The following is a 22,393-nucleotide window of genomic DNA, read 5'->3' on the forward strand; positions in this document are numbered from 1 at the left end:
TATACCTTATCTATGTCAGTGGAGTGCACTGTAGTCACTGTCTTCTTGCTCGGTGAAACAAGCCAGGAAATGAGGTAGGGCACTTGGATATTATGATCGTAACAACAACAACAACAAAGGAGAGTGGTTAGTTTCATATCTGGTGTTTCTTGCCTTTTTTTTCCTCTAGTATTGTTACATCTGTTGTGTTATCAATTTTACATTAAAGAAGCAGTCAGCTTGGCTGAGATCACTTTTCCTGCTCTGGAGTTCAGCATGTTGAAATACCCAGTCTGAGATTTGTAATTCATAGTTTATATAAATCACTTTATAATTTAACAGTACAACATAACTAAAAATAATAAAATACACAGATATCCACCTTATGTTAGATTGAAATTGCTGTTAGGGTGGAAGAGAGTATATTTTTATTGACCAATCTGAGGAAGCGTGAAGGTGTTGCTGTGCTTGAAGATGTACTTGAATTTATGTAGACTGGATTGAGAAACTATCAATGAGAAATTATCAATGAGATATATTAATTGCAGCACTGAGATTTTTTTCTCTATAATACTGCTGCTTTCTCCTCTGCCACTGGGCTTTGAAATCTAACCTACAAGGAAAATGTTGATATACTGTTGAAGAGATGTAAATTGTATCCGTGGATGTAAAAGATACTGAGGAATTTATCCCAATTCTGACTTTTTTTTGCTTTTTTGTACTTTTTTTTTCTTTAGAGTGGGAAATGTCAGTGACACAAGCATTAATCTTCCAAACGTAAGTGGTTTTCATTGCAGTTGAGGTACTATAGGAAATATTTAGTATGATGAGCGTGATAGTGTAGTGCTTTATTTAAAAAACAAACAAAACCTAAAAAACCAAAAAACTACTACAAACCTGGGAATTTATTCTTCCATCTGATAAGTGTGAAAAGTCAATTGGGAGGTGCTAGAACCATATGTATACATATATGTATATATGTATATATATACAGGGAAATTGAGGATGTCATTTTTGCTGACATGGATCTTCAACCAACATTAAACACTATGCAGTGACCTTAAACTTTAAAACTCCTTTAATTTCTCCATAGGGAACATTTTACTGATTCCTATATGCTTATAATTGCAATCTAATTTATCCTTTGCCAGAGGCCTTGCAAACTTTTCATCACACTCTGGAAACGAATGCTATCTGCTTTAAATGAGACCTATGGTCAGCTGGACTGCTGACTTAACAGTTGATGCCAGGGAATTTGAGGAGTTTGAAGGCAGTGCCTGCAGTTGCTCTTGCGTACTGAACATGTTACTGCTTCATCATTGAATGTCCTCAGAGAGTCGGTTTCTTTTGCAGGAAGACAGTGAGAACTATTGCTCCTTCATTAAGATAAGTCCTGCCTGCATAATCACTCCTGTGTAAGATGGGAAGAAGCTTTTCCATAGCACTTTTTGTTGACAAAATGCTACTTCTTGTGACTGAGAGGTGATGCCAATATCTATTCAACTAGGTTTCAATTTCCTTAATACAGGCAGTTGAACAACTGTAATGTGAGTGATGAGAGTCCTCGAACTCCAGGGTATGATAGTTGTTTAAGCAGAGGCAACCTGTAGTATGACTTGTGTGTATATAATAACTTTTGTAGTTAGTAGGGGCATCTAAGTAAATAAAAATAAAACAAATTCCATCAAATTGTACTACAAAGACTGTTCCTCTTGACAATTTTGTTATTATACAGTCATTTAGAGAAGATGTTTGTTCTCTAATCCAGTGTAAAGGTGCTTTTTCATTGCTTTGCACAAACAGTATGAAGCTTTACCTGAGACAGTGATGTTAGTGATTTATTCTGCGAATAAAGGGTTGAGGTCAAAACATTTTTTGACTTTGATTAAGTGGCTTCCAAACTAAGGAACACTGCTCAATCAATAAACTGGTTCTGGATGCAAAGAATAAAATTCTAGCTACGGTGTCTGCTTCTATACATGGAAGAGACTGAGGGAAGGTTACCTGATTAAAGTGCTTCGTCTTGCAGAGGTCTGAGTTAGTCATGCAAATTTACTTTCATCAAGTCCAGTGACAAACCAATAATTTATAATAAACATATTTGGAAATGGGAATGGAATATGTTTCATTGAAAGGGCTGTGGGAACACAGGTCATCAATCACTTCTCCCACAGTTCTAATTTTAAGCTGTCTGCCTAACAAGAAACATTATAGTCCAGTTGCATATTAAACAGGGCTCAGAGAGGGAAAGAGGAGTGTGCATTCATAAAGCCTACTGAAGCTGTTCAGCTTTATTTTCATTGTTTGGTCATTATGAGTGACTTATAGGAGTCAGTACAAACCCGTACTATTTCCATACCCCACAAATAAAAAAAATAATAATATTTCCCAGACCACAATTCAGTGTTTGTTTATCCTTCACTTCCAATTTTAGAATGATTTTGGTAGAGGTCTGGTTCTTGCATTACGTCACAGCAGAGCCGTTTTGACTTTCAAATAATCACTGTGCAGGAGATGGATCACAGTTTGACTGTCTGCCTTACGAATTGCATTGTTGTGAAACTAATTCTGGATAGCATTTGGTCCCAGCATGGGAAGCAAGAGTGACACAAATGATCTATGCAGGGCTTTGTTTTCACGTTTTAAGAAGAACTTCAGTATTATGATACTATTAACATTCAAGTCAAGGTTACGAGAGTCTTTGCTTAGCCTCTGCTTTGCAACACATGAAATTACTCTTTATGATGCTTTTTACAAGTGTGTAGATGGGTTCATGATTTTTGTTAGATGTCTAATTCTTAACTTCAGGTGAGATTGTGTTTTTTGTCTTGAGGAAGGAGAATTTTCATCAAATGCCCCTTAATCTTCGTAGTAGCTACCTTCCTTTCTTCAGGGTGAAGAGATTCTTCCATGCACTGATTCTGAGAGGATTAAATTAGTCTCTGAATAATATTATGAAGTCTTCTCCTTACCTTCCTCCTTGCATATTTTTCTCCCGAGTACCATTACAATCTTCTGAAGCGAGCCTTTCACGTTTCTTTTTTTAATCTTCCATCCTGGGGAGTCTTGTGCTGTCACACTATAGCACCACAGAAGGGAAGACAGCTGGAGAGAAGAGTGCTTTACAAAGGCAGTGTGCTTTTTTTCTTCCTCTGATTGGTTTTATGCAATAGTCCTTTTCATGTTCCTTGCCTGATTTTAATGATGAGATTTAAAAGGACGCAAGATTTGCAGTAACAAAGATGGACATTAATCACGCTTCTGCCTTCAAGTAGGCTCTTTACAAGGTCTGGAGAGTTACCTAGACCTCATTAATTATCTCATGGCTATCTAGTCTGTGCTGCTGTTGGTACTCTTTGACTTCTACTCAGTGATATGGTGGTTCTAAACCAGCTTTGACTGTAGGACGTGGAATTTGCTTGTGGCATTTTTGATCCAAGGCCCATAAACCTCACTCTACCAATACTAATGAAACTGATAAAAACCTGAAAACAATGTTGCATACTTGTATGGTACATATAAACCTTCTGAAAAGACATGAATTTGATAATTCATCATCTGTAAAGTGTGACTCAAATTTTGAATTTTTCCAAAGGTAATTTTTTTCATCTCTTTTTTAGCTTCTTGAAGCTTCTATATCAGTCCACCTCTGCTACAATACAATACAGGGCAGTGTGCTGCAGAATTCCAATAGTGGGGGTTAAATGCAAGCATGAAGGCAAAGGAGAGAGAGCAAGCATCAATGACTGGACTACCAAACTGTCTGTCTGCCCAAGGATGAGTTTTCCTTGTCTGTGCTACTACCTGCTGTTCTTAGAATCATAGAATGGTTTTGAGAATATCATATCGATTTTATTACACAGAGAACATTATTATTTACTTTTTTTTATAGACTACCAAATACATAGCTATTACCTTTTTGTAAATTATTTCCCTTGCACAGATTTCAGGGAAGTGTTTTTTTTTTTTTTTTTAATGATGTCAGTTAGCCCATCACTGGTGCTCAATTACATTTCTTATGAAGCAGACAATAAAATCCCATCTATGTAACAATTAATGTTCAATACATTTAATGCTTCCTAAAGATGAAAAATTGCCTTCAGTAGTCTGACCTGAAGGGCTTATATGGACCCTTGTAGCTTTATGAATGATATTTTCTTGTCATGAATGTGAAGTTATACACAAGGAAAAAAAAGTGAAAAAGATTCTTGTATATTTTTTTTTTGGGGGGGGGGGGGGAGGCGAAGGGAAACTGAAAGGGAAGGTGGAAAAGCAGTTGTCTGCAATTTGAAGGCTTAGTACTGCAAGTTCTGTTTCTCTTGTCACTTAAGGTTTGCCCAATGAAAAAATCCATTGCAATTCATCCAAAGCAACAGCTTGACACTAAGCTCAAGTTTTTTGAAGCCTGGAGGGTCTTTTCTCTAAAGCATTTTTTTCCCCCTGGTTCTGTACCAAAGTGCTCTTTATACATTTCTGCCTGGAATTTCATCTTTGAAAACGAGATGAAAATATGCATAGGAGCAATTTGAAATATATTGTCTTAGTCATTTCACATTGAAGTCTGTGGAAACCTGTTTAGGTTTGAACTGTAATTGGATTAAGTCTTAACGCTTTTGTGGTATGGGATGTGTAGTCTAGAGAGACACTAGGAAATGGTACTGCCAGCTTTCAGTGGTGCAAAAAGCAGTTCTGAAAGTTACTTTTGTAATATAAACAATTGATCAGAATTAAATATTGACTGATAGCTATTTTTCCCCTGTGCTCTGCTTTCTGCTTTTAAGTAGTGACTGCAGCTGTGTGCAGGAGCAGAGGAACTCTTGGGCTGTGTGTCCTTCACAGCTAGCTCTCTTTTGTGTAAGGACTTCACTGTGAAGTGGAACATACAAAAGGAAGCAGAAGTTGGAGCTGACTGGTTGCATAGATTTAAGTGATTCTTTCTAGCACTGACATCTTTTTATGGCATGTTAAGATGTTATGCCATGAGCAGTCATTGAGGGATGTCCATAAATATAAGTCTGACTTCTGAGTTGTTGGCATTTATCTCAACTAACGTTCTCTACCATTTGTCTCAACTATAGTTAGAAATGTTCTGGTGAACATACGCTGAAGACTTCCAACAGACCATGTTTTTTCCCCTCAGTAGAGAGTCTCTGAGCTTTGTTTGAAGTTAAGTGAGATTTACTTAATTTTTCCTCAGATTTCTAAAACTTCTGCTTAATGCTTTTATATCGTCTTTAAATAGAAAAAAAAAAAAAAACCAGCAAAAAACTTCAAGACAGAATTAGTGTTGCAATGTCCACCTACACTACAATTTAGCCCTAAGCCAAAATGCAATTCAGTGACTTAGTGCATTATATTCTGAGGAACTTAATTTCCTCTCAGCCTTCTGTAATGTATTTTCATATAAGAATAATTATTCTTGTCCTGCATATGTGCTTAATAGACAGTTTTTGTTTGGTTGTTTGTTTTTTCTGTAAATATTCACTTTATCTTGTTGATTTTATAAATTTAAATCTAATGTTAGACTGTTAAAAGGTGGAGGGGATAAAAAGGGAGGTGGATAAAACCATTTTGCCAGAACATGGTAGTTTGCTATGACATCTTGAAAGTTAATCCTGATTTTGAGGATTTAGGCAGCATTTCAGTCCGGCACCTGGGCAGAAATGGCCTAATTTACTTTGGTAAGACTTTTTATTGCTTGGTGCACCAGTCTTTAGTGGGACTTGGGAGAGATCCACTCCTACTCTTCTCTCACTACTGAATGAAAGGGATGGTTTGCTGAGTGGCATCATCACATGAAACAGTATGTCTTGTCTAGAGAAGAAATGTAAAATTGTATGAATCTATGCAACTATGAAGAGATATATGAGAGATATATTTTTATTGTCTGCTAATTGCTCCTATAGGAAGTTGATAATCAGCAATGTTAAACAAAAATTTGCCAAAATACAGATATGTATAGCAGTGCATTGTATTGTTACGAAATTGTTTTTATTTTAATGTATGCATACATATTTGTATTTATTTTGCTTCATCAGTAGCAACCCAGCTAAATTACTGAAATGAGGGATGATTACATTCTATTAAAAAAACCGAGTGCTAACATAAAATGTAATCTCTTACAGAGGGAGCTTGAGAGATGAGCATTTTCTAACAGCAGATAAGCCTCTTTCCCTATAAAAAGAAATAAATAACAATAAGAACTCCTGTCTGCAGTGGTGATCACTGGTTGATTCTACAGTCGCAAACAACAAAGCCGTACCACATGAATGAATCTCACTGCTAGAGTTTGGGGGCTTTAGGGCATATTGCTCTACACAGGAGAGCTTACAGCATCTAAAAGATGAAAAATACTTTCTGAGAAGATGTGATATGCTGTAATGTAAAGAACTTTTTGCTGCTTTGTATTTCATCAAGGGGATTCTTCCTAGTGTACAAGTCTTCTTGCTGTCTTCCTGTCATTTACAACAAGCTTTGTTGTGAATTTGCCAACTGAAGATAGAGAATATGCACGTGCTGTTTTAAGAGATGCATCCTGTTGTGCATCTATTCATTAAGAATTAATATAAATAAGTTAATATTCACCTAACATTGTAATCAAACTTTGATCATCTGAATATTTGTGTAATTAATTATTGGTAAGCTCAGTGTCTGTTCTGTCATTCCCTGTGTGCTCATTTATGTGTAGTCCCATAATGAGATTCTGCCTTCACCAAACCTCGGAGTTCTGAGACCTCACTGTCACTGCAGTTCAGCCACAAAATGCCCACAGGAAATTGGTTTGTGTCATCACTTTATTACTCTTCCTTGTTTGAGGTTTAAATTAGGAACTGGGAGATATCTTCTAAAATATGCTGGTTATCTGCAGTGCACTTGGTGTTAGCTAATAGGAAGTTACAGCTAGTTTTACTAGTCTGTACAATGTGTAAGCCACTCAAATATCATTTCCAGTCTCATAATTATTAGAAATGTTGCCAACTGTTCAGTGGCTCCTTTCATAAAAAATAGCAGAGAAACTGACTGTGATTTGTGATGAGTTGTGATTTTGTATGCAGTCAGGTCTCCATGGTTATAAATGAACAAGCTCTTTTGGGTAGTCTTCACTCTGTACCAGATGTACTACCCAAACTGTAATGAATGAGGAAAGAAGTACCGTATGCATTTCAATGTAGATAATTTCTAAAGTAATGAATCAGGAGAAAAGTGACCTAGACCTGACAGTTTTCAGATAATAAAACTTGGAGTTATTTCTAACAGATTTTTGAAACCACTGATTCAGTGATACCTATTTTCAAGGAAGATAACAATGTCTTTGACATTATCAGGTAAAGTACTAAGAAGATTAATGTTATTTTAAAAATAATCACTGTGTTTTGAATATTCTTGGAAAGACCCAGTAGAGTTAGGATATGGAAGATCACAGATAAAATAACCAAGAGGATGAAGAAATCTACCTTACAAGGACAAGCTAAAAAGGCTGAAGGTTAGGAGAGCAGAGGACTGAGATGTGGAAAATTTGAGGATTATGCAACCATAGGGGTAGTTAGTAAAGTAAATATATAATAGTTCATCTCTAATGGCTGACTTTACTGCCAGTCATCAGTTCATTCTCCACGTGTTACAAAGGCCAGTAATGCACTGTGTTCAGCCACTTGAATTTATACTTGCTTACGGTTACAAATGGCCACATACCAGGAAGTATATAAATACCAATTTAATTTGACTTAATATAGTTATGTAACAGGAGGCTATTAGTTTTATTGTTAATATTAAATATTATTTTGTGTAGAACACTCCAGGACAAGGATCAGATAAGAGAAACATCAAAGATACTAAACTAAACTTGAACTCTTACGATTATTATTTATGAACTTGCAGAATTTCCTACATCTACCTCTTGTTTGCAGTTTTTTACAATCAAATATTATTTATGGATTTCTATCTTTATGTGTTATCATCTTGATTTTTTTTTTTCACATCCAGGTATGTCTGAATGTAATACTGAAATAACATATTAATAAATGATGTACAATCATTGACATCTATTTTATCTGGATAGTTGCAGGAAAGCTAGACCTTAATTTAAGTACTTGAAAATATTCAAGGATGCATAATGGCAGTTGCCACATTTCATGCAGTTATACCAGCTGGTTTCAGTTGCTGTGTTGCTTATTTGTCATTGCTATTTTCTCTTTTGGATTTTTTTTTTCCCAGTTTTTCAATTTTAGTCACATTTATTTATGGTGGCTCATCCTGAGCCTGTTTTCTTCCCTTCCTTTTTGATCAAGTGTGTTGCTTTTAAGTTAGAGTGCTTGAACAGATACCTACTGCAGGGATGGATGCTATCAACACCCAGAATAAGGGAATGAAATAGGGAATAGACAAGTACTCTTTGCTTTTATGTTAAGAATTCTAATATCTTTTTGGATCTTTTATATATTCTGTGTTGAAGCATCCTGAAGGATATAAAAGATATGTCAGTAATGCAATAAAACTGAATTTTGCAATGATATTTGGGGAGGATCTCACTGGATACTCTTCAAAATCCCAAGAAAATTCTTTATAGCAGGAATGAACAGCAATGAATATGCCCTATGGCTTTTTGGAATTCTGAAAGTAATTTGAAATTTTATGTGTATAAGCTCGTGTAGTTTGTAAGTTAATTACTGATTTGATAACTAATTTCTTATTATGGTTGGGTAGAAATTTTTCATTTAGAAATTGTAGTTGAGTGTTTTCATTGCTCAATAATTTTTTTCAAACTCCTTGCTATATCTTTGTACTAAATTCTTAACAGTGATTATATAAGAAAAGAGCTTCACTGAAATGGTTTGGTTAAAAAACTGCTGTATTCAGTAGTCAGAGGTCAAAGCATCATAGTGAAGAGGCTTTATAGTCTTTTAATAGCCTTTTCAAATCATTATCTATTAGCAATACTAAATCATACAGTTGCAAATAGTTTATATTCTGAAGAATTACAGTTAGCTGCTTCTTGAGGATGCAGGTTGTTTTATAGGATCAGTACAATTGCTGCTAATGGTTTGTGATTTAAGTGATTACCGGTCATGAAGAACAGTTTGGTAATTTGTTCTCCCCAGTGTATAATCTTTGGTTTCTAAGATACATTTTTCTGTTTATCAGTTAGTTAGCTTCGGATAAATGATATGGAAAGGAGTGCATAAAGTGACATCAAAGTAAAGATCCATCTATGCAAGGCAGCCTGGTTTTCCCTCTGCACATGGAAGTGTGCTTTCCATTTTCAGCTTTGCTCTAAAGAAGGGCGTCTTTGAAATATTGCATTTGACACAAATTGTGAGAAAGTTCTGAATTTATGGAAGAAACTCAGTGTGCTGAAGAACAAAAACAGTGAGATTTGGAGGTTATTTATGGCAGTTTCTTACTGTGGAATTTCATCCAGTGTTCGTCCAGTCTTCTTAGACATATGAAAGGAGAAATGAATTTTAACTTGCTCAAATTGCAGTTATTATCTGCTAACCATGCTATAAAAGTAGCACTCTGTACAAGATATGTGATAATGCAGTACAGTATTAGGGGCTTTAACAAGCTGTTGGAGTAGGGGAGCAGCCTAGCACTGTTGAAGCAATGAGAAACTATTCAGTAGGCATTGACAGAAGCCTTACGCCAGGCTTCAGTCTGTGGATTCTGGATTCTGTGTATTTTCGTAACAGACACACATCCTTTAGCCTTTTAAAAAGGAACAGAAATTGAGACAGTGAGAATGATTTCTCTACTTGTTGCTCTATGAATGTGGAATGTCCAACTGTCCTGTCACTGTGTAGTGTAGACAAAAAACAATGCTTTTATGTGTTTCTAAAAACTTCTAAAAAGCAGATCATTTAGCATAAAACTCTGTTCTACAAGTTAAGATGTAAGTAGTGAGTTGTTATTATTTGGTGAAATAAGGTTTCTGTTTATAATAAGCCTTAAAAGATCAAATGTTTAATGGTTTATATATGACTCCTCATGGCAAACAGCTCTTGCAAAAGAAGTTAGAGGTCAGAGCTGGGATTTCCCCCCTGCAATCAAGAATATCATCAGTTAACTTTCGTAGTCAGTGAAGTGCTAAAGACTTTGGAACTGTGACAATCAGGCTTTTACCTGTACTTCTCATACATGTGCACATATATGCCAATGTACACATTTCTCTAGACATAACACTGGTGATCCCAAGCAACATTATGTTAGAGGAAGACTGAAAATAACTTTGCCTTATACTTCAGGAAGACCTTATATTCCAGTGATTGCAAAGCCAGTATGAGATAAATCCAAGCACGTGGAGAAGCTGGCCCTGTCCTTAAGACTTGCAGTGCTTCTAAAAACACTGTAGTGAATTAAGATCCCAGGTCAGTACACAAATCTCTTTTTCATATAGATTTCAAATCCAAAGCAGGCTGGAGGAAAAAATCTTACAGATGTCATCACCTGCAACAAAATATTGTATTTATGATGAAGGTTTTCTGTAGGAGTAGTTTGTACCCATTGGATTCTCAGTTCTGGATAAAGCTGGAGAAAACAAAGTGAAAAAAAAACCAACACATTTTTAACAGTAGAGATTTGATTTTGATAGTTTTTGAAACATTTCTACATTTCATTATTTTGCAAGCATTTCATTACTTTTTGCTCTCGTAAATACTTTTAATAAAATAAGGCAAACTGTGTCCTCACAACCTAACGTAGATGAGCCTCACCCATTCTTTATACATTATTCATCTTGATAGACTCATATTTAGGAGAGATCTTTTTTGGTTGTGGTCCATGGGTATAGGGAATACCCTCAATTCTCCCTCATCCTTGTAATCAGATCTTTGTAATCAGGCACATATTATACAGGGAAAAGAATGATTGTAGTTTCACCTCAAATATGATAAATTAAGTTGATTTCCTGGGCTGAGAAACTTTTGTTAGCGACTGACTGTACTTCTGTTGCTCAAGCCGGAGTTTGGAGATGCTGCAAAAATTGCTTCCATCCTTTCCTGAGGAGCTGATAGAGGCTGCCTGAGAGGATGGTTTGAAAGATGTCCATGTAAATATGCTATGGTAATATTGGAAATGACTATCCCTCAGCTTCTTCCTCCTCATTCTAAGGCTGATACTTACAAGAGCAGGGAATAATATGAGAGCAAGACTTCACTCATGTTTTTTAGCTAATGTATAAATTTCATAGGAATCTATGGATTTGATATTGTATAGAGGTTTCACAGAAAAAAAAAAGTATTTAAAACAAACAAACAAACAAAACCACAGTAACCTCTTTATTTTGTACATAGAAAACACAGAGGGGATCACCTGCTGAATACCTGTTTCTGTGATCAAGTTTAAGAAGCTTATATATGCTAGTTCAAACATAGTACAAAACAAGAAAGCTGTCAGTCAAGAGAAAACCTATTTTTAATTCAAACTTCAAAAAGCAGTATTCTGCAGTGAAAGTTGCAAGGTTATGCAGTAAGGAGCCTGGTGCATTTCCATCTTTACTGTTGGTGTTGCTGTGGGAGAAATATGCAGAAATGATAGGTTGAAAGAAATTTGCTGATAAGCTTAATTGTATATTTAAAATGATTAGGTGAGGGATCTACTGGTAAAAGTGGTAAGGCATTTTTATTCACAAGGAGAAAGTTTGTAATTCCCTGTTAATTGGAGAGACTCACCAAAACTATTGGAAGTTTGACAGGGATAAGAGATGTACATGTGATTTCAAATTGGTGAAAGCACTTGAAATTGTAGGTTGGTAAGTTTATTTCTGCTCTGTGGTGGTTTAAGGGCATGAATGCCACATGTACCTTGACATTTAGTATAGAACTCTCTGGGCTGACCATTACTGAGCACAGGATGGTACCAGGTGCCCTGGGGCTGTAAGTGACTCACGTTTATAAGCCAATGACTGGTTGTTAAATGAAAGCAACTTGGAAAGCCAAGTATAACCAGTTTTAGAGGCAACAAAGCGATCACAAAAAGTATCCTGCAGAGAAAATTCAGATGTTACGTGGCACTGCAGACTGATAAAGATTGAATGAATAAGTCATTGTTCCCCAGGTTGGCTGTACCTTTGTTTGCCCAGCATTGCTCAGCCTGTACTGCTGCATGGGGTTGTTCTGTCTGAGATGCAAAACTTTGCACTTAGCTCTGCTACATTTTGGGAGTTTCCCAGTGGCCTGTTTTTCCATATGTTCAAATCCACCTGAATAACAGTTGAGTTTATCACTTTACCCAGCTAGGTACCACCTGCCAGTTGTGGACAGCAGTTTTGCAATGTGTGATTGGAACTGATATGTATAGATGAGCACAGCAATTCGCATAAGGGAATCATCAATTTGCCTGTTGTTACATCTTTTTATAAGCTGTTCCTAATGAAATATGAAAATATAATGATCTTTTTCAGTTAGTTTTACTGTAAGGGCTTGGATTCATATCTTTGAGATGTTCCAATTCAGTATTTGCATTTATACAAGCCCTGGTGAGTTCTGCTCAGTTCCAGGAGACTCCTCATGTGCTGCAACTATCTTCTGAAATACACAAGTGCCATATAACCAAAGAAAGGGCTGTAAAGATTACTTGTAGCCGGGGGAGAGTTAGGCTTACAGGAGTGCCTAAGAAGGAGCAATCAAAGAGAGGGATGTCATACAGTTACTTGCAGTCTGAACATCTCTGTGGCTGTGGGGGAAGAAGTTTGAAGGAAAAAAAGGCTTATATCTTTTGTTCCTATTGTAAGTAGGAAAAAAAGTGCTTTCATTACTGCCATGTGGAGTCACTGGCAGAATGTTTTGCAACTTTAGCATTTCTTTTTTCAATTTCATCTTGAATTCTAAAGTTACTATATTTTTGTGCAGTGCAGTTCACTTTTAAACAAAACACAGTTTGATGCCAACACAGTTAAGGCCACTTCTGGTCAGATCTATAGCCTGGTACACCTACTTAACCTTAAAATATCAGGGCAGAATATCTAATTGCATGAAAAAAGTTAATCACTTATAGAACATTCATAGAAGATTGAATTTCCTTTTTGCAATTTCCAGTAGCAGAGGGCACTAATGCATCTGAGGGTTATGACCTGTCAAACCTTGCGTGTTTAACAGTAGCAGCCTGTCCTGTTAGCCATGGCCTGTGCTCATTTTGTGGCTCAGCTAGGACAGAGGCAATCAGAAGTGGGTGAGATCACTTGAAAGTGGTCTTTTAGGAGTCTGGCATTTTCAGGGCTGTGTAACAACTAAATCCATGAGGCAGTCTGCTATACCATTCATCCCTCACTTAAGGCAGAACAAGAGAGATATGAATATATGCAATATAAGAAGCACTTCTGTGGAATGGCAGAAGTAATCCCCTGTATGTTTGATATTCTGTATTTCAGTTTCTTAACTCTGGTGTTGGAATTCAGATGGAGTTTTCCTGAGCTTCTGGCTTCTATTCCACTAGCATAGGTTTTTGCTTTATGTCATTATCTCCTCTAATTCTAGCAGCCAGTGTTCTTCAGTCCAGCATGTATTAGGATGTAATATCATTCATTTGGTGCTGCTTCGGAACAGTATCATGCAAAATGAATAACTGACCACAAAGGGGATTATTCAAGACCTGAGAAAGTCTTTGTGGATAACAAATGACTTCAGTTAGCTTTGGGCTCTGCCTGAAAGTTATCAAATTTTAACAAGATAAAGACTTTGATGACCAGCCAAATCACAGAATTAAGGCTTCAGAAAGCAACAAGTGAAAGAATCATATGAGGAGTGAGAAACTGGCTACTGCTGTGTATTGTGTGCCTCATTCAGATGTGACCACTGAGTTAATGCATATTCCTGCTTTCCTGTGTCGCTATATGTAAGAATATTGTTTTGGGACTGTCCTCCTGTCATTTCACCTGTCTCTAATTTACTGCTAATTTTAGCTGTGAGTTGTCTTAAAACCAAGTATCATCAACTGATCTGCAGTGTCAGATCACTGCCCCTGAGATGCTTTTTGAGGGCTGATAGTAACGTTTGCTGTATGGATACCTTGGGAATCTTAATTACAAGCCTGTAAATAATCCCTGACTGTTGGTTCATAAGCATGCACATTTAAAACTTTTTTTTTTTTTCTTCCAGACAATCAAGGTGGGAGGCTGGCTAAGATTCATTACAATAAAATATATATCGACACTCATATTGAGAATGTTCCTATCACCATTTTTTAGATTGCTATGATGACAGTGCTGGGAGGCCCCAGCTGAGATCAGAATCCCGTTGTGCCAGACGTTGTGCTATTGTAGAATAAAAAACATGCAACTGAGAAGAAACAACCACAGAGATGCTTTGTAATCAGTAGGACAGTAAACATATTTATTTATTAGGAACGTATCCTACTGATTATTAAGTAGTTTTCTTAATGTTTATTTCAGTGCTCTATTTCTCTGCATATTAATTCATGCTCCTTTTTCTTGAGAACATTTCCTTGTCTTTACTGCAGCTGGGTGAAGTCCCAGCTTTGATGCTCTGGCTGGCAGGGCCCTTCCCAAGTCTCTGTCGAAGAGCCACTGCGGTGTGTCACTGTGCCAGCCCCCAGCATCAGTGTGTCAGTACTGGGCTGGCTTCTGCAACCCCATGGGGGGGAATGGCTGCTCCTACTTGAGCTGAAGTCACTTGGCTGGCAGGCTGAGGGTCTCTGGGGTGGAGAAGAGCAGGATAAAAGAGTTTTTTTTTTTTTTTTTTTTTTTTCTTTTGGAAAAATAAGACCGTTTAAACAACCAACAGCAGAAACTCAACACAGATACCTTATATAGCATATCTATGCAAACAAATCACTTCTTCATTCTGCTGCTCTCTTACTATGTTACACTGATAAGTGATTTAATTGGTTATTTAGCCAGTTGCTATCCGGCTTCCACTTGGACCTTTTTTTCATGCATGAGTTAATACACAACTGCATATTTCCAGAATTTCTATATTTTTATTTCACTCCATTTATAAACACAGAAACTATTATTGTATGGCCTATCTGAATATATTGTGTGGCTATGATTAAGGCCAGTGTATTGGCCTAATGCTGCAGAATTAAGAGGATCTAAACATTTTCAAATACAGATTTCTGGTCACTTCTGCTGGGCTGGCTGTGTGAGAGCACTGATGCTGCCCTGCTTTCCTCAGAAGGCCATAGAACAAAACTGGAATTCAAATGTGTGAGACGTGATGGTGGCAGCAACAAGATTTTATAAACATCGGACTGCAGTGTTGGTGGTCACATTTTTGTTCTGTGGCTCCTCTTTTCAGTGTCTGTGAATGTTTTCTTGACACGTTTGTTGCTCTGCTTGCATGGAGTTTTGTTTTGTTCCGTTTCACTCCTTTTGGGGTTAAAAGTGGTGGCTGTAGGTGAACTTCTGTTCTTTAGAGTAAGATTAAATGAGAGAATAAAAGCATGTTCACACTTACAGGATGTAGCAGTTTTCCTAGTGCCATAGCAGTTGTTTGTTAGAAATTGTTTGAAGACCAGGAGTTACTCAGAGGCCTGGGAATAGTCTGCTATACACCTTTTCCTGTTCAACTCCCTAAAGATACCAAAGTGCTTTGACTTTCAAGGACTGAACTCTATCAAGAGGTGATCATTAACAACAAGATTGAGACAGAATGGAAATATGTATAGAGCCCTGTGAGGAGACAGACCTCTCATTGGCTTCCCAGCACTCTTTAAAGATGCTAGAACTACAGTGAGTAAAATCACCACAATGTTTAGCTAAGATTCTTCTTCTTGGCTACTTGGTTGCTGAGATCATTGAGATTTAAGAAGCTAAAAAAGGAGTAACACAGTAATTGCTCCTCAGTTACCTTCCAGCAGAAGTTAAGTTGTCCAATGGGCAGGAGGATTATTGCCCTTTAATGTTTCTATTGCAAGGTATTCTGTGGCTCTCTAGCAATCCACAGATGTAGTCTATTATTAAGAAACGCTGAAGGTACTTAAAAGGCATTTCTAAAATACATTTTCAACTACTGATCCGAGTGCTTTTAGCTATCCCAGCTGTCTTTGGTTTAAAGGAAACTGAAATACCATGTTTCTCTACACTTACAATATGGAAACAAATATTTATGATTAATTTTAATACTTTTTATTAATTTTAGTATTTTGCACTTCTAATGTGAAAGTGAAATTGAAGTGCTAGCCAATTAATTCATTCACTAATTTTTTCTACTTAGTAATGTGGAATAATTATGAGAAATAAAATAATTACTGTCATTGTCAAAGGTAACAATATTTGTGTTTCAATGCAGCTGAATACACCAACATGGAGGTACTTGCTGGTTGGACATATTTTTAGAATATACGTGCTTAGAAACCAAATGGATGTTCTGATTTCAAAATGTACCTACCGTTTACCAGGGTTTAGTTGAAGGAAATGTATTACAGCATATTGTTTAGTACACAGCTGCCTGAATTACTGTTAGTCGTAAGTGTCTGAGGTAGTAAGGAATTTACGGTAATACAGTTAAGTGCTATGGTTGGTTAGCTGCAGCAGGTTTTTAAATGACAGATATTTGATATTGATAATTATGTAAAATAAATATGCATGATATGTGTTCTTTGAACATATTCACTGCGTTGTGAAAAGGTTGTAATTGAGCATTCTATTACAATGGAGAATACATCTATGCTAAATTTAATAGTTTTGAGATACACAACACACTCACCTACATTGTAGTACCTTGAGGACTTGTATCTGTTAGATACAAGAGTTTCTGCTTGCCTGCTTGTTTACCAGGGTGTTTGAGTTTGAATGAATTTCTTCTGATAAGCACCTTGGAGAACAGGAACTCTGAGCTATCTAATATTTTCCTGGAATCCTGAAAGAGGCTCTGGAGACCTGAGTGGCTGTTTCATGACAGTACTCCCAAACATTAGAAATGTTTCCTGTTTCCCATAGGTGTGAGCCTGTCAGCAACTATTTTCATTCCAGCGCTTTTCTTATATCATATTCAGACTATTCATGCTTGAAATCAAGTGACTGCATAATTGGAACAGCTTAGAATAATCAGATTGTCTGAGTGATTGTGCTTTTTCAATCTGGAGTAAGTAAATCCTATGAACAAGAGATTGAAGGAGTTGTGAGACTAAGAATCACAGTTTCTGCTTGTAAAAACAGCTCTTTTTATAATTTAATATTTATAAATACTCAACTGTGCTAAAGTCAGCAGATATTTCCTATTTATATCAACAGGTAACTTGGTTGTAAGCGTTCAGGACAAACCAGTGTAAAACTTTCTGTAGATAACTCATCTCCCATTTTCCCCAATACTTCAACGTGTTCAAAAAGAACAAATTTTAATATACATCAACAGTTAATTTGCTATTAATTCCCTATGACTCGATGTGCTGACATCTACATGTCAGTATGTAGAACCCTAAAAATGAGGGACATCTGTTTTGTACAATGCTCAAGACCAAAGGCAAGGGACTGCATAATAAATTATGTTTGAGAAATTGTAATTTTGTAAATTGATGCAAATCCATGTCTTTATTTACAGATATGGGACAAATTTTGTGTTGTAAATCAAAAGTGCTGAATGAAGTCGTGTCTTCAGTCAAGGCTTTTGTTACTGCCTAGATTTTTAATGCTTGATTTTTTTGTTTGTTTATTTTATTCTTCCTTTTTTTCTATTCTTATTCTTTTCCTCTTAGTGGGGGATAAATGATTATTTTGACAAGGAGCTTGAAGTTTTGAAGAGCTGGATTTTACTTCTGTCTTTGCTACTAAGCAGCAATGTGACATTTTCTGAGTCATGTAACCTCCTTTACTTATGAGTCCTTTGTTGCATGCTGAAATTAATCCTGCTTTGAAAAATCCTTGAAGTTCTGCCCTATACAGAAAGCACATAGTCCAACTTGTCATTAAAGAGTACGTAAGTTCAGAAAGTAGTTTTTGCTATTTATGCTGTCATACCTTCACATTAATTCCTTGGAGCTCTCATGGTCTTTTTTCTAGTAAATTACTCTTTTTCAGCAAATGTCTTCATGTTCATGTGTAGAATGCAATATATACGATGAAAAGCACACCTATATTAGGAAAAGAACCGTGAGGAAGTTGCATTCTTAGATGTAGAAAAACAGTTCATTAAGGGCAACTATAATTTAATAAAACTGAAGGCCAGATTTGTAAAAGTAGAAGAGGCAAAGCTTTTTCTTGGATATATTTACTGCATTTCTTAAGGTATTTCTGTTACTACAGAAAATAGGAAAAGAATTGGAGATTTAAAAAGGATTTAATACCTCTAGATCCTGTTACTTGTAAAAGCATAGTTACATAGCCTGTCATTGTAAAAGCTTCATTCTTCTGTAGGTTTTCAGAATTAAAGCAGCACCTCAGGCATTCCTTCTTTTCTTTTTCAGTCTTTGTTTTGAAAATGGAAGCCTTAAACTCTTAAAATTTGTACTTCTAGAACGTGACCAAAAACATACGGTATATTTTGTGGACTGAAGGATACATAACTGCAATATTTAAGAATAGATGGTAATGATGTAACTGCTTTTTTTTCCCTTGAGTAGGAAAGCTGGAAATCAACTTTGGTAGTGCCTGGGAGTGTTAAGAATCCAGCCATTATGAGCTCAGCAATGTACGTGTCAGAAAAAGAAGTTGCTGTGCTCTGACTGACTTGTAAAGAACTATGAATGACCTTACACTTGTTCATATATATTCAGTATGTTCTCAGGAAAAAAAAAAAATCTTAGAATGGAGTCAATTTCAGTTTTAGATGTGCTCATCTCTTTTTTATAAGTGAGTAACTAAATTTTAATTAAAAAAAAAAAAAAAAAAAAAAAAAGGAAAGACCTAATAGTTTAACTAGAAACACTCATAATATTATTACTTTATAAAAGGCACCACTGTAATGGAGTGGCTTTCAATTACTGAGTGGATAGATTGGGAAGCTTTTTCATGGCCAAATTGCAGTATGCTTAATTTCATCATTCAGAATGCACTTCAATATTTGACTACATGATGTAAAGGAAACCCTCTATGTTAGTGTGACAGTCTCCTAAGTAGGCACCCGTATTGTCTGGCGCTTCTAGCATGTAAGTGACTGAAAGATTTCAATCGCAAACAAGTTATCTGAATAGCTAAACTGGAGAGGAGGCAGGCATAACCCATCTGTTTTTCAGGTACCCCTTTTTTCTTCCTCTGTCTGTCCTATTGGATCTCTGAGAAACATAGGAAATTAGTTGGATTGTGAGTCTTATTGCAAAAGTTTAATTGTTGTCTTCTAACGTATTAAATGCCTCTGTTAATACACTCCCAGTAGTCTTGCTTATGTTTTTTGATTGCAGTCTGCACTGCTGTTCTAAGATGAAAAGGAGGCCCAACATTTTGAGTTTTAAGGCATATCTGCCACAAGAGTTTATGAGGAGGCACATGTAGAATTATTGAAGAGTAAAAAAAAATGTCCAATTTCATCTGTAAAGTCATAATTTTTCAAATTGAAAATTGTTCTTTGGTACCTGGATGTTGTTATACACATCCTCATTCAGAAAATCTACAAAATATTTTCTTGATATTAATGGAAGAATATTGGATGTTTTGTTTTGTTTTGTTTTGTTTTGTTATGTTTTGTTATTTAGGCTGGTTTCTTTATCCTATTAAATTTTATAATACTTAGCAACACTAAACATCTACCTAATTTATAAACCATGCATTCAAGTTGATAGGGATCACATTGTACTTAATTTCTTTCCTGATTTTTCCTTTAGAAATCAAAGTTTGTGTGTGATCTTTTGAGGAAGGCTTGCCCACCAGTACGTAGCATGATTTTTAAAGCTAGCCTTCGCCAACATGGGTGTCATCTATGCTGTAGTACAAGCTGCTTGCTTCACATGAAGAATAGGCATCAGGATCTAAATGGATCTTCTATAACAAAAACTTTCTTAAAGCCTCTTCTTTCTCAGCTGATTGCTGTTGTATGGCTCAGCTTGTCTGACCTACACGAAGAATGCGTAATGCTGTCATAATCCATCACTCATTTTGAAGCATTCTTGAGTGTTAGGAGGAAAGAAGATAGAGCAGGTTGACAAATATTGTTTTTCAGGCCAAGGGGAAACTTACCTTGTAAATATTGTGACTGCAAGTTTGAGCAGTACACTTTGTATTCATCTTACCCATTTGTGTAGACTTGTATTTTCTGTCTCCAAGGTGTATGCATGTAATTTCTTAGCAACAGTGTCAAGAATTTGCTCTGTTAAGGTTGCTGTCCTCATAGGCACATTTTCAGGTTTGTAATGAATGTACCTTGCTCCAGATTTATACTGTAAATGATTTAGTTTTAGTAAGAAACAGTGATAAGCCTTGTTACTCTTTAAGAGGCATCAGTTAAACCAATTGATTGCAAACCTGTTGGAGCAGAAGGGAGGTGTGTGTATGTTAAAATGCGTAGGTGCACAAACTGTCAGTTTTCAACATCAGTTACAATTGCCCTGATCCATCATAATGTCTTTCCTTTATAAGGAAGGCAAACTAACATTTTCCACTTGCTTTCCTGCTGAAAGCTTCTTGTGTCTGGTGAGATGACTTTCACACCAATCAGGCATTAGGTGTCAGTCTCCTTTTAAAAGTAAAAAAACTGGAATGTTTGAAGATCATTGGCTTGTGTGAAATTAAAATGCTTTATTATTTTCCCAAAAGAATAATACTTTAAACTCACAGCAGCTTAGCTAGACTATAGCCTGTGGGTCCTGACCTACATTTTTTACTCCATGGAGCATGAAATGTCTTTCTATATGTGATGCAAAAGTCGCTGTATGATTATAATTGTATTACATTGTATCATTCTGGTACTCTGGATTAAACAGTGACAGATCCTGCTAATCTTCATAGTAAAGAATTGGTATATTGTAAGACAAAATTGATGGGTGGATTTTTTTTCTGTTTGTTTCTCTGCTTTCTCATTTGCTTTTCCTTTTCTGTTGGCATGTGCTTTCTTATTAAACAGACTTGATACCTCAGTGCAATTTGTTTTATTTTAAATACATGGGAAACCTTAGCTTTTCCTGCATTTACTGTGGTCTGTTGAAGTTTATTATGGGTTCTTCACAACTAGCTTGAACAAAAATAAGCGATGCCCACAGTTTCAGTGTTTTGGAACATCAAATCTCTTGTGCCTGTCTTCTCCACCATTGTACTTAAATAGCTTTTTCGCCCACCTCAGTACATCGAAATAATTTTGGCTGTGCAGTAAGTGAAGATTCATCTTTTTTTATTTTACCTTTTTATTCATTTGTTTTAATCTTCTAAATGGTTTTCTCCTTTACCTGTGAGATCATCTACTGGTCATGAAGAGAATAGAGAGGTTAGTTTTTCTTGCCCTTTCTTGGATACCAAAATTGTGAGAAAAATAAGCTTCAAGCAATAAATTCAAGAAATATGGGGAATCCTGGCTGGTAGTGTGTGAATTTTTATTGAAATGCTTGCTGCTTTTGATCTCTTGTCTTTAAATTGAAGCCATTCGGAGGTATGGGAGTGTAAATTCTCATGAGTGTAGTCCTTGCTCTATGAATGAAGTGCCACAGTTAGAAATGTGACTTACAGCATAGCACTAAGGATAGAGCTATAACATGGCACTGAATTTACTGAATGTTGCAAATTATGTCATATATGATACTTTCTTAATGTAGTGAACGGTAGTGACAGTTAAAATAGAAAAAAAAAAAAAAAGACAAAGCAAAGAATTCTAAGCCTGCTTAAAATAATAAGTATTTTCATTAAGGCCTTTGCAAAACTGGCTAGAGGTTAAAACTGCAATAGTTGCTGTTGACCAAATAGTTTCAGATTTGTTGCCTTTAAAAAAAAAAAAAAAAAAAAGTGAGTTTCCAATTTTGTTACCTTGAACCTGCAGTATTACAGAAGGCCTTTCTGGAGTCAATGAATTTCTCAAGAAAATGGGCCAGAAACAGAGAATGGCTTAAGCTGTGTAAGACTTTGTTTGGCCACAATCCTACCTTAGATAATTCCTGCATTTCTAATGCATGATTAGGATCTAATGCAATGATAATTCTTGCATTTTCTTTCCTTTCTGAGTCATGATAGGCTAAAGAATATAGCACAACTGTCTCCCAGAGAGTAAGTATTTTCCTCTGTTTTGTGTCACAGACAAAAGATTGAAGTGAATAGGCTCTGTCTGTGGGATTTTTGCCTCTTCTAAGCCTCAGTGTCTTCTGCTGGTGGTATGTGGAACCTGCTGGGGAACCTGGAGATGGGATAAAGCCATCAGCATTTCTAAATTGTGTGGGATATCTCATTTCTTGAAACTAGGAGAATATAGGCTGTCCTTCTGAATTCTATCTGAAGTGTCAGACTAGCAATATCTCATCATCTCATGATCCATGGAGTTATCCTTTTTTATTCTAGTGAGAACATGTTTTGTGCAATGCATAGATAAATCTAATTTAATTAACTGAATAG

At 36.1% G+C, this 22,393-nt stretch overlaps 1 long non-coding RNA gene across 2 annotated transcripts; it reads right to left on the bottom strand.

Moving 5' to 3' along the window:
- Positions 1-14,313: 14,313 nt before the first annotated feature.
- Positions 14,314-18,647, bottom strand: LOC121110699. Of its 2 annotated transcripts, none has more exons than XR_005859597.1 (3): positions 18,217-18,647; positions 17,891-18,003; positions 14,314-14,625 (listed from the first exon to the last, which is right to left on the bottom strand). It is a non-coding gene; the product is annotated as an uncharacterized LOC121110699 (long non-coding RNA). The 2 variants fall into 2 exon arrangements; XR_005859596.1 differs by lacking the exon at positions 14,314-14,625 and adding an exon at positions 16,403-17,807 and having other exon boundaries at positions 18,217-18,645.
- Between the last annotated feature and the right edge of the window lie 3,746 nt (positions 18,648-22,393).

Source organism: Gallus gallus, chromosome 4 (assembly GCF_016699485.2).
Source record: "Gallus gallus isolate bGalGal1 chromosome 4, bGalGal1.mat.broiler.GRCg7b, whole genome shotgun sequence".
In the NCBI taxonomy this organism is placed as follows: Eukaryota; Metazoa; Chordata; class Aves; order Galliformes; family Phasianidae; genus Gallus; species Gallus gallus.